The sequence below is a fragment of the Spinacia oleracea genome, chromosome 1, assembly GCF_020520425.1.
Source record: "Spinacia oleracea cultivar Varoflay chromosome 1, BTI_SOV_V1, whole genome shotgun sequence".
Taxonomy (NCBI): Eukaryota; Viridiplantae; Streptophyta; class Magnoliopsida; order Caryophyllales; family Amaranthaceae; genus Spinacia; species Spinacia oleracea.
In genome coordinates, this window is record NC_079487.1 from 22,767,996 (window position 1) to 22,782,577 (window position 14,582).

Genomic DNA, 14,582 nt, shown 5'->3' on the forward strand with positions numbered 1-14,582 from the left:
AATATTTCCATTTCCGATAATATTTTTCGATACGTACCATGTTTCCGTTTCCGGCAACATCTACGACTTGGATAATATTTATATTTCCGATACGATCCATATTTCCGTTTCCGGCAATATCATCGTTTCCGGAGTATTCATTTCTTGCCTGTGACGATCTTAGCTCCCACTGAAACCAAGATCCGTCGGTTCCGAATATTCATAGATGGAGTATTTAATGCCATTAAATACTTGATCCGTTTACGTACTATTTGTGTGACCCTACGGGTTCAGTCAAGAGTAAGCTGTGGATTAATATCATTAATTCCACTTGAACTGAAGCGGCCTCTAGCTAGGCATTCAGCTCACTTGATCTCACTGAATTATTAACTTGTTAATTAATACTGAACCGCATTTATTAGACTTAACATAGAATGCATACTTGGACCAAGGGCATTATTTCCTTCAGTCTCCCTCTTGTCCTTAGGGACAAGTGTGCATTTCCTAATTCCTTTGTCGCTCGATGCTTGCTCTTGAACATAAGGTAAGAGTTGTCATCCTTATTACGTCCAGAGGTGTTCCTCGGTTTCAGAGTTCAACTGATCAAATAAACAGATAATCATAGCCTATGATTCATCCGAGCACGGCCATGCATTTCACAGTTTCTAGCTCTCCGAGTGGCCTTGTACAACTTTTAAGCATCTCATCCCGATTTATGGGAGGACAATCCCAATCTTGCGATCTTGAGATTAGACTTCGTTTGATAGGTGATTACCTGAGCGTTGCCTTTATAGCCTCCTTTTACGGTGCGACGGTTGGTCAACGTCAAAGCAACCAGTTCTCAAACAAGTAATCTCAAATCACTCAGGTATTGAGGATTTAGTGTCTAATAATTTAATGAAATTTACTCATGACAGATTTTCATCTCTTACAGTAAAGTTTCATAGGTCTTGTCCGATACTAGTCTTCCCAAAGTAAGTATCTATGCAAATGATTATGACATTGCCATGTCCACATAGTTCAAGAAACAGAACTACTAGTCATCTTGCATTCTAATCGTCTAACGTTTTCTATGCGTCCAATTTTATAGAAAACTCCGACCAGGGACCATTTTCAACCTTTGACATTCAAGTTCACTTGATAGACATTTCTTAGTCACAGGACTGGTCCTGATAGTCTATCTTGAATATATCGTCAAATTTGAAGGGACTCATCATTTAATACTAAACCAAGATTAAATGGAATATGAAAATACATTTCATATATGATAAATGTTCAACCCCAATGTTTTATAACCATGGGCCTCAAACCCATCTTCTAAAACAATTCATGGAATTCAAAGCTATGCTTGATTTCCAGTGCGACAATGTGAGTGTTGCTTCTCACTTGTTGCATAGGTTTAGTTATTATGCTTTGCCAATCTTAATATCTTTTTCATCGAATGTTCTTCGAGATATGATGATAAGATCTTTTGAGTATGTTTATTTTGTGATCTAGTCTTTCTTGCTACATTAGTGGTTCTACGCATTTTGCAATGAAGGACCATCAAGTTAGCAGACGTTTTTCTTGCTTTCAAGAGTGGTTCTGCGTATTTTTCAATGAAGAACCATCAAGCCAACAGATAGGTGATCTACCCAAGTTCAGTGAAGAACTTTAAACAACTCTGTTTTATTGCTTTGTAGGCAATAATTACTTTTACTTCAACTTTATAGGTTGCTAGTGATGCTTTGTTTGGAATTACTTATCCAAGCAGTTCACAGATATGTGGAATACTTTCCAGCTGTATCTTAGAACATAGAAATTAATATTTTAATTTCCCACGCAACAACTCATGGTCTCCAATCCATGTTGCCATTTCAAAACACGATGCTCTATAGCTCGTCCTTATCAATGGTTAACTCCAAAGGGTCTTGCTTGATCCTTTGCCAGTGTTTATGCGTGTAGCATCAATATTTAGCATATCTTTATTTCCTTGAATCAAGAACTATTCCTATGTACCATTTCAAGTACCATAAGTATTCTTGATCTCAATCTAGTTGATCTTCACTTAGATCAATAGAGATTGGTATATGTTCGTCATGCCTAAAGTCATACGATACGTTTTTGGCGATCCTCATATTATATCATACATGATAAATTCTTTTGCAGAATATTTCCCAATTGAATTCTATTCATGTAACTTTAGCTTATCTAGTTTCAGTAGATACTAAATTCAGCTAAATTCTTTGACATATAATATAGGTTAAGAATCTCATTTAGACTCTTTGATGTTTAACTTAGTAAATGCTTATACATAGTTAAAACATCCTTTACTTAGATTTATTCACATGGGTCGAATATCTCCAATGGAGACTTTCGTGTTTGATTTAGTAAATGCCATTACTTAATCCAAAACAATATCATAAGATCTTTGTAAATAGATCTTAATACCCAGTATGTACTAAGTTTCGCCATGGTCCATCATTGATGAATAATCTCAAATCTAAGTCATTAGCATTTGAATGTTATTTTACAATAGAGAGATATGTGTGTGATACACATAGGACCAATTAAGTTTTTATGTACTCCCACTAAACTTCTTATATATGTATAAGAATCATGTATATTTTATGAAACTAAAATGCTTATTAGCTTCACTTAAAATACAGTTCCAATTCCCAATTGCTTGCTTAAATCTGTACTTAGATTTTATAAGCTAGCTTTCTCTTTCAAGCATTTATTTGGATCCACAAATCCTATGACATACCATGTACATAGTTTATTCCAACATTTGATTGAGGAATACGTTTTGTCATCCAATTGCTATATGTACCAATATGCAATCATTGCTTGAATTTAAGCATTATGATTTTGCATGAGGTTTCAACACAATCCATGCCATGAATTTGCTTGTAACCTTTAGCAACTAATCTAGCTTTGTGTGTGAACACAATTCCATGTTTGATGGTTTTTATCCTTAAAACAAACTTGCAACCAATAGGTGTGAAACTATTCTTGCAAATCAACAAAATTTCAATTTTGTCATCAAAACATTGAGTATGTTTTATGGCCTCTAACCATTTAAAACATTTGAGTCTATATATGGCCTCTAACCATTTTAGGGAATCTGGGTTTCGTCATAGCTTTCTTACAAGTCACAAACTCATTAATCTACATGATAATAGTTTGACTGCAAGTTGTAGGTTTCTTCACTATTTAATAGAAGAATCTCATAGTTTCATTGACCTGATCTCTATGTTTCTTTACTATCTAATAGAAGAATCTCATAGTTTCAGTGACTTGAATTCTATGCCTACTTGGGTATAGAACATCAAACATTAGAATATCAATAGCCACTTAAAGTCCTTTGAATATTCTGTTCTCCTTGAAGCACTTGTAAAGTCTTCTAAGAGATGTCTATTCTTTAAAGCCACTTCTAAAGTCTTAAAGAATAAGTTCGGATTTTCTGAAGCACTTCGAAAAGCCTCCGGAATGTCCGTTTATGTTTGTTGTTCGCCTCGAAGACTTTCGAGGTCTATTTTCTCCCACTTGTCATTTTGGAAACGAATCTCCAAAAGGACATCATTTCGAGCAAACAAACATTATGTTCTCAAAAATTCGTGGTAGAAACAATACCCTTGTGTCTCATTTGAATAAATCACAATAAAACATATATCTATACTTGGGCCTTAGTTTGTCGAATGACAAACACTAAGCTCCCACTGAGTTTAGGAACTCTCTAGATATATTTTATGAAAAGTTATTCTGAAATTACTTTTCAATAGCTTTGACGAATTTGGTTTAGTTTGGTGGTAGTTGAGCATTTTGTTTTAGAAATTATAGGAAAAGTCTTTATGATCCATCATTGATCGAATCAAGTACTAATCGACTTCGATTATTCCAACTAAGATATGCCATATCTTATGGACCTAGATTGTGAAATTACAACACACAATCATTGATGATCATATTTGGTCTCAAGTAATCATCAACATGATCTAACCTAGATCTTTATGATTTCTTGCCAAGTGGATTTATACTTCTGAATCTTTGAACTAGCCAAACAGATTCAACTTATATCACATTTGAGTAAATAAGCCTATATTCACTCAAATCCATGTGAAATAATAAAGTCATAAAATCTTTCTTTAGCCTTGAACTCTATTGTCTAGGCGTTCTAACAATAGTTCATATCTTTTGTTACTTTCAACAAGTAAGACTAGCTTGTCTTAAGTTGATCTAGAAATCAACCAACTTTCAAAAGTCCATTAAAATAGAGCTTGTGAATGTTAACTTGTTGACATGGTCTAAGCAACAATGCCAAAGATTAGTGGAACTCAAATCAAGTGGTTGATTTGAACCTAGTAAAGTTCTTTAAAGAGTTGTTTGTTTTAATCAAGCATATTGACTCATCCCGTAAATGACCATTTCATTCAAATAAACAAACAAACAAGCATTGTTTTTGTTCTTCTGAATGTGAGTCTTTCTGTGTTTGAAGCAGAAATTTAGGTATGCTGATTATGGAACTAAATAGCCATTCAGTTCCAGCCTTGAAAGGACTTAAAACATACTAGATGACCCTACAGCCAATGTAGCATTGCCATGCTTCATTTCCCACTTGTAGGTCATTAGTGTATCCTAGCTTCCATTGTTTGAGTTATTACCGAAGTAAGAACCTCAAGCGGTATATGATACCAAGGAAGTTTGATTGCTAGGTCACTTCTCTTTAAACATAAACTTATAGGTAGAAACGAAATCGTAAATTCCTTTCATTTGTTCCTCGTTTTCCTATTTCTTGTACCCTTTCTTATAGTCTTAAGAATTGAATTCTTCAGTGTTGACTTTTATACTTTGTTAGACATGTCCAATGTCACCCCAACAAGGTTCTTACCATTTAATTTATGTTGAATATTTTGTTTCAACTAGATGATCTTACCAGAAGCTCCTAAAGTTCTCTAAGCATCGATCTATTCAAATGTCTAGGGACTAGACTCATTCGAGAATTAAATGGACAAAGATATTAGGTTGTTAACCATTGGTAAAGCTGAGCGTTTAAGCTCAATGCTTTATGATCTCAAAACTACAGTGTATTTTGAATTCACAAGCACCAATTGGTTTGCCATTCGATTTTGATATTCGAAAACAACCATAAAAGTCGATATAAGAAACGTACATTTTAAATTGCTCACTTTCTCTCTTTTCCGTGAATTGTTCTTGGATTCACTACCAATCGAGGAAATTTACTGTTACCTTTCTAAAAGGATTTATTGCAGTGCAAGATATTTAATTATAAACAATAATTAAAACATACATTGAAGCATGCAAAGTCTAAACATTTATCATGAATAATAACTTGAAATTAAAGCAACCATGCAATTCAAACAAGTTATTAGCATTTTATTCGAATTATGTGTTCCGGCAGGTGTGAATAAAATGATTCCAAGACCCTAAAATCATTGAAGAACTAAGCACAGTTTGTCGACTTAATCCTAAAACATTTTAGGTAAGCAAAAGCCTTTTGCTAATAGTCTAGAAACTACTCTTGGTTGATAGGTACGTCTAAGAACTTATTAGAAAAACCTATCGATTTTGCCACGACATAAAAGGACTCCTTACTTATATCGCTGAGTTTCACCAAAACTAACATGTACTCACAATTATTTGTGTACCTTGCCCCTTTAGGACCAATAAGTAACACCTCGCTGAGCGAAAACTATTACTAGATTGATGTAAAGGATATCCAAGCAAGTGTATATTTTGGCATGGCACCTTTTAACTCAATTTTTAAGTTTGGAACTTAAGGCTCTTACTATGTTGGTTAGATTTTAAGTGAACTAAAATCCTTAATCATGCAACATAATCAAGCTTTTGATCTCGTGCATTTTAAGACATATTTAAAACAATAAATAACTTAAAGCATGCATAAGATAAATGTGATCTAGTATGGCCCGACTTCATCTTGAAGCTTTGACTTCAAAGTCCGTCTTGAAAATCTCCGTGGGAGGCACCATTTTCTTCAAATAGGATAAGCTATAACTAATTACAACTATTTGATGGTTCGCAGACCATATTTGAATTGAAAAACAACTTTGGTACTTTAGACCAATTACATTCAAATTAATGGTACGCAGACCATATTTTCTATCCTATTTGGGCCATACTAGTCACTTCATAACCTGCAAAACAGTACATATACAATATATACCATTCACCCATTCATTATCATGAATGGCCCACATAGCTGGTTAGTAAAACACATTATGCATCACGTAAACATTTGCAGCAATTAATCAAGGGCACCAATAATCTACCAATTATTCAGTCCTTATTAATTCTAATCAAGTTGTTTTAACCTTAAGGATTTGTAGACCTAATCAAGAGTTTATGACTAAAAAACGCTCCCACTTAAACCAATAAATTTATATGCTTTACTAATTTTAAACATAAAAATGTATTTCTAGTCCAACCGGAAACATACAAATTTAATTAAAATTTAAAGCTCATATAAATTTATAATTGAATCCAAAAAGTTTAATTTAATTTCAGTCGTATTTAAATTAATTCATGATTTTAATTTTAGTAAAATAATTAGAATAAATAAAATTTATTATAATTACAATATTCAAAATTAAAATCCAAGAAAATAATTTAAATTATTAATTTTAAAATTAATTAAAATTACGTGAACTGAAATTTTCAAATTAAACATTCAAAACGATCTTTAATCGTAACGCAAACACCCTACGCGTTGCACGCCCATGGGCCGCACGCACACAGCCATTGCTGGCCATGTGCGCGCAGCCCATGCGCTCGTCGCATAGCTGCTGCATCCCCATCGCAAGCCTCCGCACGCATTGGTGCTCGCTGCGCGCGCCACCGCTCATCGCACGCGAGCTATCGCTCGCAGTGCGCGCGCGACATCGCTCGCTGGGCGCGCGACATCGCTCGCTGGGCGCGCGACATCGCTCGCTGGGCGCGCGAGCCATCGCTCGCTGGGCGCGCGACATCGCTCGCTGGGCGGGCGACATCGCTCGCTGTGCGCGCGAGCAATGCTGGCTGTGCGCGCGAATCCTCGCTCGTTATGCGCGCGAGCAATGCTGGGCGCAGCGCTCGTGGCACGCGAACTTGCGCTCGCTGCGCGCGAGGCTGCGCGCTCTTGTGCGAGGCAGCGCGCGTTGTGGCGCAGCTCGCTTGCTGCCCACACGCGACTGCCTTGGCTCGCCCTTCGCCCATGCCCATTCGTCCATTTCTCGTGGCACACGACACAAGGCAGGGCTGCTGCCTTGTGCTCGTGCACTACGCCCTTGCTCATTGCATTTGTGCCGCACGGGCGACGAGCTCCCTTGCTCGTCGTCGCATGCCCGCATTATACAACACCCCTTAAGGGTAACACGAAGCGTCCATTGCTTCGTGCGTGCAAGTTTTATGAACGAATCGCATAAAAATTTAAAATTTATATTTAAAATTAATGACAAATTAATAAATAATATTAATTTCATAATTTTAGGGCGAAAAAATCGAAAATTTATTATCCAATTGATTTCCGATTGTTATGGATTCAAGTCTAGGTCATAAAAATTTAAAATTTATCATAAATTTACAATTTTTATGGTGGTTTTTAATCATAGGTTTCTAATTAAATTACAATTATTATGAAAATCAAATTAATTCTAAATTATTCTAATTTTCAACAAATTAATCATAATTACAAATTAGATTGCATAATTAACAAGACTAGGCATTCAAACTTGTTAAACATATGCAGTAGGTCAATCAAAAATTCAAGATTTATCAACAAGAATCGCAAATATTTAATTTAACATCTTAAATTTACGAAATTTTGCATTCGAAAAACTAAAACCTTCGAAAAGTCATAGTTAGGCTTCGAATTTGAGAATTCTGGGTTCGGCAGAAAAATACTCTTTTTGTCAAAATTTTAGAATGCCTTTTACATGCGGAATTGACACAAAAATCACTCAATTCGGATGAGTAACGAAGAAACTGCCGAAAAACTGCGTACGTATAATTAAATAAACGTAATTTGCAATTAATTAACAATTACGAAAATTAATCACCCCTTTTAATTCTTGCAAATTTGTAATATTTAACCATGTTCATGCAATTTAGATTATGAAAATAATAAGGGGCTCGTGATACCACTGTTAGGTTATGATACATATGACATTACATAGATCATGCGGAAACAACCATTAACCCAGGACAACATATTATTTACACATAATCATATAGCATAATTTAGATGCATACTCTTTGTTGCGTGCCCTCCCTAGCTGCGCCCGAACCGAACAAGAACAAGTCTTTAGGACTCCAAGTGTCGTCCCTCCGTAGATAGTCCACAGCACGTCCGGATCCGCCTTAAGATTGACCAACTAGAATCGCCCTTAAGGTACTAGAAAATTTCGGCACTTTTATGAGCAAGATGTGTGTTTTAGTTTTCTCTAAAAAACTCACTTTTTGAATACTTTGAAACTTGTTATAAATTGTGAGCCCTAGCCTCATATTTATAGGGGTATGGAAAGGGAATCGAAATCCTATTCAGATACAAATTAATTAAACCTAGAATCCTACAAGAACTCTAATTTAATTAATTTATCAAATAGAATTAGGAATTTAATCATTAACCGAACTCTGCATGTTTTAGGAAACGTGCACGAACACAAACACTTGCACACACACGCACGGCAGCCACGATGGGCCCCCATGCGTGCGCGCGAGCAGCAGCCCACGCAGCGCCCGCGCGCGCTGCGCAGCCTGCTGGGCCTGGCCTTGCGCTGGGCCTGGCGTGGCTGTTTGTGCGGCGCACTTGGCTTGCTGGGCGATGGCCTGGCTTCGTGCTGGGCCTCGTCCGGCAGGCCTCGTCCGATGCTTATTCGTACGATGCGCTTCCGATTAAATTTTCCGATTCCGGAATTCATTTCCGATACGAACAATATTTAATATTTCCGATTCCGGAATTAATTTCCGTTTCGAACAAATATTTAATATTTCCGTTTCCGGAATTATTTTCCGATTCCGGTAATATTTCCGATTCTGACAATATTTCCGTTTCCGGCAATATTTCCGATTCTGGCAATATTTCCATTTCCGATAATATTTTCCGATACGTACCATGTTTCCGTTTCCGGCAACATCTACGACTTGGATAATATTTATATTTCCGATACGATCCATATTTCCGTTTCCGGCAATATCATCGTTTCCGGAGTATTCATTTCTTGCCTGTGACGATCTTAGCTCCCACTGAAACCAAGATCCGTCGGTTCCGAATATTCATAGATGGAGTATTTAATGCCATTAAATACTTGATCCGTTTACGTACTATTTGTGTGACCCTACGGGTTCAGTCAAGAGTAAGCTGTGGATTAATATCATTAATTCCACTTGAACTGAAGCGGCCTCTAGCTAGGCATTCAGCTCACTTGATCTCACTGAATTATTAACTTGTTAATTAATACTGAACCGCATTTATTAGACTTAACATAGAATGCATACTTGGACCAAGGGCATTATTTCCTTCAAGAGGACAATCCATTCTTGCAATCTATGAACACTCACTTTGATTCATAGTACGCCCAATAACTGCTTTTATAGCCTCCTTTTACGGTGCAACGTTTAGCTAGTATCAAAGCAAACTAATCTCAAACGAGAAGACATAATCACTCATGTTCTGAGGAATGATTCTAATCACCATTAATGAGAACTACTTATGACACGACTTTAATCTCTTAAAGTGTTCACATGATCAATCCGATACAAGATCCAATAAGTATCTATGCAAAAGATTCTGACATCCAGTCAATCTAGTTCAAGAAACCAAACTACAAATCTACTTGCAATATAATCTTCATTAGTCATTGGTCGTCCACCTTTCAATGACCTGGATTAGGGATCCTTTTTGACTTCAATATTCAAGTTCACTTATGGGTGTTTCTTTGTCGAAGAATCCATCTTGACATCCCATTTGAATGTTTTGAATCACATGGACTAATAATTTAATACTGAACTAAAATTAAATGAATGTGAAATAATAAATTTCATAAATATGAAATGGTTAAACCAATTGTTTTAAACACAGATCTAACAGATGTTCTAAAACAAAACTTAGAAAATCAAAGCCATTCTCCAATATGCTTGATTCCCATGGTTGCTACATGTGCGTTGTGCTTCGCTTGTGGCAATGGTTTAGTCAATGGATCCGCGAAGTTGTCGTCAGTTCCAACCTTGAAAATCTCGATTTCTTTCCTTTCAACGATTTCTCGAAGTATATGAAATTGCCGCAGTACGTGCTTGGACTTTTGGTGGCTCCTAGGCTCCTTTGCCTGGTGTAGAGGGGGTTTTTGGTCGTCCCTCTCCACAAGGGGTTGGCGCGGCGGTTCTTTTTGGTGAACCGTTGAATTTTTGCACCTCGAAGGAGTCGCCACCAAACTTTATTTAAAGTCTTGTTTGGAAAGACCGCAAATGACTCTATTTTTGGATAAGGCCTTGAATCCTTGAAACGGATGGGTGAGATCCGGGCTCGGGAACGAAAATGCTTATTCGGCGAGCTTTAGAAATATTCAAGTACGTTGGCACGACATTATTTCGAAAATATACCCTAGATTAGACTATGTGGGTTTGAATTTAGAGCAAATAGAATCTCTAATTGTATGGTGGTCACTTTGCTTTAAAGATTAATTTAAGGAACCTAAGGCCGGTTTGTCCAAGAAATTATCTTTGTTAAGCGTGATGTAACCTTTGTAGTTTGTTGTATTTAGCATGTTGGCGATGAAAGAAATAAAGCAAATAAAGCAATATCACAATACTAAATAAAGTGCGGAATTAGTAAATACAAGACCCCCTAGAAATGGACTAGGGAGTAGGTCCACATTGCCTAGAAATGGACTAGGCAAGTAAAGATGCGGAATTGAAAGTGCGGAATTGAAATTGCGGAATTGAAAGTGCGATATTGAAATTGTGGTATTGAAAGTGCGATATTGAAATTGAGATATTGAAAGGTGCGATATTGAAATTGCGATATTGAAAGGTGCATAATTGAAAGGGCCAGTCCTTGTAATTGGTAGTCATTTTCATGATGATGGTCTTGACATTCTTGTTGGCCGCTTCGTCTTCCCCATTAGTTTGTGGGCGATAAGGCGAAGAGCGATGATGTTGAATTTTGTACTCGGTGAATAGATCTTCACACTCTCCTTGAAAATGGGTTCCCTGGTCACTGATGAACTCGTGAGGAACGCCGTATCTGCATATGATGTTTTCTTGTATGAACTGGGCCACTTGTTTGGAACCCAACACTTTGAATGACCTTGCCTCAACCCATTTGGTGAAATAGTCGATGGCGACCAGTATGAACTCATGACCCCCGGTGCCTGTTGGAGTGACTTTGCCGATGACGTCGATACCCCAGGCTGAGAATGGCCACGGTGATGATTGAGAGTATAGCAATGATGGAGGAATGTGCTTTAGATTCGCACACTTTTGGCATGTGGGACATTTCTTGACAAAGAAGTAGCAATCCTCGTTCGAGGGTAGTCCAGTAATATCGTGCCCTGATGATCTTGAGAGCTAGCATTTCCCAATTCATGTGGGTGCCACAGACTCCTGCATGTATGTTGTCCATGACTCTTTGAGCTTCGTGCTTGTCAACACATCGGAGGTTAGGACTGCTAAGGGACCTTTTGTATAGAATGCCGCCTTCTATGACGAAATTGGCTGATTGCAGTCGTAGAGCCCTTCGGTTCTTGCTTGAAAAGTGTGGGGGATACTCTGAATTTTGTAGTTCCCTTTGAATGTCTGTAAACCAAGGTTCATCTCTGTCTTGCTCGACGTCGTCAATAGCATGCATATATACTGCTTCTTGACGCGCTTCAATTGTGAGTGGCATTTCATCCATGCCATTTGGAATGTTGATCATTGAGGCCAGTTTTTCCAGTGCATCGGCGAATTGGTTCTCCTCTCTTGGGAGGTATGTGTAGCAGAGCTCTTCCATTTGTTCGGACAACTGCTCAAGGTAAGACTGATATGGAGCCAGGCTCTCTCTCCTTACTTTCCATTTGCCGGAAATTTGATTGATGATTAGGGAGGAATCCCCGTACACTCGAAGTTTCTGGACGCCTAGTGCTAAGGCGACTTCCAGGCCCATGATGCATGCTTCATATTCTGCCGCATTGTTTGTGACGTTGAATTGCAGTTTTGCTGATATAGGAATGTGCGTGCCGTCTGGGGCTACTAGAATTACTCCAACACCACATCCGTTCTGATTGGAGGCACCGTCAAAATGCATTGACCAGCTGTCATCACTGGTCATTAAGATTTTCTCGTCGGGTAAGTCGTAATCTTCCTCTTCTGCCTCGACAGGACAGTCGACTAGGAAATCTAAGACTGCTGAACCCTTGATAGATTTTCGTGGAATGTATTTGAGGTCGAATTCTGCTAGCATGACCAACCATCCGGACAAACTTCCATTGAGTGCTGGTTTCTCGAATAGATACTTGAGAGGATCCGCCTTGCTGATCACATGTACTGTATGGGAGAGCATGTAGTGCCGCAGTTTCTTTGTGGCCCAAACCAAGGCGATGCTGAGTTTCTCGAGCTGAGTGTATTTGGTCTCGTACTCGATCAGCTTTTTGCTTATGTAGTATACGACGTTCTCCTTGCCTTCAATTTCTTGGGCAAGCATAGCCCCCACTATTGAATCTGTTGTTGTGAGGTAGAGCCTGAGGGGAATCCCTGGCATTGCTGGTTTTAGTACTGGTGGGTTGGAAAGGTAGCTTTTGATTGTATCGAATGCATGCTGACAGTCGTCATCCCACACTTTGGGCTCGCTTTTCCGGAGCTTTCGAAATACCGGTTCACAGATCATTGTGAGTCTTGAAATGAACCTGCTGATATATTGTAGTCTTGAAATGAACCTGCTTCTCGAGAATTGCTTTGATTTTTGAAGGATCAGCCTCTATGCCCCGAGAGCTGATAACATATCCGAGTAACTTGCCTGACGTTACCCCGAATGCACACTTTTGAGGATTGAGCCTCATATTGTATTGTCTGAGCCTGTTGAAAAACTTTCGAAGTATTGAGGTATGCTCGTGCCGCTCTTTGGATTTGACAATCATGTCGTCGACATATACCTCAATTTCCCTGTGAATCATATCGCTCATGATGGCTGTTGCTGTTCTTTGATAAGTTGCTCCTGCGTTCTTTAGTCCGAACAACATAATTGTATAGCAATATGTACCCCACTGAGTGATGAAGGTTGTCTTCTCCATGTCCTCCTCTTCCATGGAAATCTGATTGTAGCCTGCGTACCCGCCCATAAAAGAGAGTAAGGCATGATTTGCGGTGTTGTCGACCAAGATGTCGATGTGAGGCAATGGAAAACCGTCTTTAGGGCTGGCCCTGTTAAGATCTCTGTAGTCCACACACATTCGTACTTTGCTGTCTTTCTTTGGAACTGGGACGACATTTGCGATCCATTCTGGATATTTTGCTTCTCGAATAAACCCGGCCTCTAGCTGCTTGGAGACCTCTTCTTGAATTTTGAGGGAAACATCCAGTTTCATGTGACGGAGTTTCTGCTTGATGGGCTTTGAACCTGGAATGAGGGGAATTTTATGCTGACCGATGCTTGGATCAACCCCTGGAATATCATGATAGGACCATGCGAAGACGTCTACATACTCTGAAAGTAGCTTGATAAGATCGTCCCGCTCTGTTTGAGAAAGAGTTAAACCAATCTGAACTAGTTTTGAATCACTGTTGTTAGAAAGGTTAATTTTTTTTCTGTTTCCTCAATTATGGGCGTCCTGTTTTCGTGATTTTCGATAGCTTTTAGAATTTCAAGGTCAGTTTCTTGTGAAGCAAAGTTGTGTGGATTAGGATTTTATTTTGAATTAGGACTCGAAGAGTAAGTAGAAATTGAAGTGTTATTGAAATCAGCAATCATTACATCGACTGTTTTGACTTGAAGCTCGGCCTTTAGAGGCTCTTGATTGATGCAAGACTCTAGTTCTAGACACTTAGACTCATTGCTAGACTCGAAAATTGAAAGACAGACTCTGGACCGGGACAAAGACACTAATCGTAAAGATAGTTCTCAGGGTATTCCCAGACATCTGCGCCATAGTCGTCATAATCATCGAAGATGGGGCTGCATGCACAGATTTTCAGGACTTGATCCCAGACTTGGTTCCATGTGCTGTAAGAAAATGCGGTGAAGCTGCCTTTGCATGAAGTGTTGAGCCCTAAGACGAACATTCTCACCATTTTTCCCACTGGTAGCTCAGGTTGATTTGTACGAGCGATGATTGCCCATCTGTGGCAGTATTCTTGAATGCACTCATCCTTTTCTTGGCGCACAGCCGTCCTTTGCTTGATGAGAGTGTCTCGGAAGCTTGAACCTTTGAGGGTGAGGCAGGCAGGTGAAGGAAATAATGCCCTTGGTCCAAGTATGCATTCTATGTTAAGTCTAATAAATGCGGTTCAGTATTAATTGACAAGTTAATAATTCAGTGAGATCAAGTGAGCTGAATGCCTAGCTAGAGGCCGCTTCAGTTCAAGTGGAATTAATGATATTAATCCACAGCTTACTCTTGACTGAACCCGTAGGGTCA